We start from the raw sequence: 3106 nt of genomic DNA, 5'->3' as shown, positions 1-3106 counted from the left end.
TAGTAAAACAACAAAACAAACCCCAAAATCCAGAAAACCCTTTTTTAAATTTCCAGTAGTTTTCACATTTTATTTTCTTCTTCTTCTTTTTAAGAGATTTTTGCCATAGGGTGCATGTGCTCACTGGAGAGCGAGAGAAAGTGAGAAACCAACCAGGGGGAATGGCCACACCGCAATCTCTTCTCTATTTTCCTCTTGGGATATTGGGCATGCACACACCTGGGCCCAGAATGTTTCAAGCCACCAGGTCTGGGACTTGAACTGTGGTAGAACATGTGGGAGTCCAGCACACTAACCACTACTCCATCTGCTGGCCCCTATCACCACATTTTCAAAGAAAGCAAAGGTTATTGACTTAGAACCTGGGTGTTGTCAGGGTTGGTTTCTGGCATGGCCTCTCTCCTTGGCTTACAGACGGTTGGCTCCTTGTTCTGTCCTCACATAGTCTTTTCTCTGTTTATGCACAACCCTGGTGGCTCTTACTTTTCTTATAGATTAACCAGTCCTTTTGGGTTAGAGCCCTGCCCTTGTGACCTTGTTTAACCTTAATTACTTCCTTAGGGCCCTGTCTCAAATACAGTCTGACTAGGAGTTAAGGCTTCCAATGGAGTTGCAGGGGCAGAGGTGGGACACAATTCAGTCCATAATACCATCTTTGCAAACAATCTATCCCAAATGCATTTAGTTATAAACTGGTTACAAGAAGGCCAGCCAGTGACGTGGTTGGTAGACCATGGTGTACCCATTGCTCCTGGGGGAGTGCTTTCTTACTTTCCCTCTTTCTCTGTCTCTGGAAAGTGCATGTGCCCTATAGTAAATTAAAAGTTTACTTCTGGGACCAGCGGTTAGCATAATGGCTATGTCGCTGGACTCCCACGTAGTCGACCATGGTTCGCGTCCCGGACCCAGTGGCTTAAAACTCACGCAGGGTGCATGTGCGTGCGTGCCCAAGATCCTGAGAGGAGAATGGAGGAGAAGGGATTGCGGCGTGACCATCCCCCCGGGGGGTGATTTCTCGCTTTCTATCTGTCTGTCTCTCTCTGTCTCTCTGGCGAGCGCACGCACCCTATGGCAAAAACCTCTCAAAAAAAAAAAGTTTATACTTCTTGCAAACCAGTTACACGATGTTTTATTCTATTTACTTGCTTTGATTTCAGTACCTAATTTATTTCTTCTGGGAAAATAAAATCTTTGGGATGAGGAAAGTGGCTCAGAAGTTGATTGTATCTTGCCACTAAACTGCACTGTAGACCGCATTTATTGTATTTTTACTCTTTCTGAAACTCAAACCACTAGGCTGTTCCGGAACAGATATTCACAGGGTTATAGAGGGAGAAGAGACTGGTATCCAGGCACACTTAACAGCTGTAAAACGTACCCATTTTGTCAGAAATAGTAAACTTAATACAACTTTAGTACATTGTATTTTATATAAAGACCACTCAGATTCAGAGAACCATACTCACTGTGCCTGTCCTACTCTGGCAGATCAAAACTCAAAGGGAGGGGACCAGCAGTTAGCGTAATGGCTGTCGCTGGACTCCCACGTAGTCAACCGCGGTTCGAGTCCCGGACCCGGTGGCTTAAATTCATGCTGGGCGTGTGTGTGTGCGTGCCCAAGATCCCGAGAGGAGAATGGAGGAGAAGGGATTGCGGCGTGGCCATCCCCCCTGGGGGGTGATTTCCTGCTTTCTATCTCTCTGTCTCTGTCTGTCTGGCGAGCACACGCGCCCTATAGCAAAAACCTCTCCAAAAAAAACCAAAAAAACAAACAAAAAACCAACTCAAAGGGACACATTTGTGTTTTGTTTTGTTTTTGTTATAGGGATCATGTGCTCTCTGAAGAGAAACAGAGATAGAGGTAAAGTGAGAAATCATCCCCTCTCTTCCATTCTCCTCTTGGGATTTTGGGTACCTAAGCACATGTACCCAGCTTTTCTTTTTCCTTTTTTTTTTTAAATGTTTATTTAATTTTATTTATTCATTCACGTTTTTTTTTTTTGAGAGAGAGAGGTTTTTGCTATAGGGTGTGTGCGCGCGCCAGACAGACAGAGAGAGAGAGACAGAGAGATAGAAAGCAGGAAATCCCCCCCCAGGGGGGATGGCCACGCCGCAACCCCTTCTCCTCCATTCTCCTCTCAGGATCTTGGGCACACACGCACACACGCCCGGCATGAGATTTAAGCCACCGGGTCCGGGACTCGAACCGCGGCCGACTACGTGGGAGTCCAGCGACATAGCCATTATGCTAACTGCTGGTTCCCTCTTTTTCCTTTTTTTTTTTAAATTTTTTTTTAATTTTTTTTTTTCATTCCCGGATTTTTTTTTTGAGAGAGAGAGGTTTTTGCTATAGGGTGTGTGCGCGCGCCAGACAGACAGAGAGAGAGAGACAGAGAGATAGAAAGCAGGAAATCCCCCCCCAGGGGGGATGGCCACGCCGCAACCCCTTCTCCTCCATTCTCCTCTCAGGATCTTGGGCACACACGCACACACGCCCGGCATGAGATTTAAGCCACCGGGTCCGGGACTCGAACCGCGGCCGACTACGTGGGAGTCCAGCGACATAGCCATTACGCTAACTGCTGTTCCCCCTCTTTTTCCTTTTTAAAATATTTTATTTAAGTTTAATTATTATTATTTTAATTTGATCAGAAAAGAGAGAGAGAGGGAAAGTGAGAAAGCAAGCTGCCAGGTCCGGGACCGAACCCCAGTTGGTCATGTGGGAGCCCAGAGCCTTTACTCGCGCCACCTGCCAGCCCTGCCCAGCTTGTTTTTAAAACCACGGGTCAGGGACTCAAACCGCACGGTCCTATCTGTGGGATCCAGTTGCCCTAACCACCATGCCACCTGCTGACCAAAGCCACACTCCGTTTTGAATACCTTAAGAATAAATGAATTTAAGGGGCCAGCATTTAGCGTAATGGCTATGTCGCTGGACTCCCACGTAGTCGACCATGGTTCGCGTCCGGGACCCGGTGGCTTAAAACTCACGCTGGGCGCGTGTGCGTGCGTGCCCAATATCCCGAGAGGAGAATGGAGGAGAAGGGATTGCGGCGTGACCATCCCCCCTGGGGGGTGATTTCTCGCTTTCTGTCTCTCTGTCTGG

Source organism: Tupaia chinensis, unplaced genomic scaffold (genome assembly GCF_000334495.1).
Source record: "Tupaia chinensis unplaced genomic scaffold, TupChi_1.0 Scaffold142384_1, whole genome shotgun sequence".
NCBI lineage: Eukaryota > Metazoa > Chordata > Mammalia > Scandentia > Tupaiidae > Tupaia > Tupaia belangeri.
The sequence above is the reverse complement of the archived record's forward strand: the minus strand, read 5'-3'. Positions refer to the sequence as shown.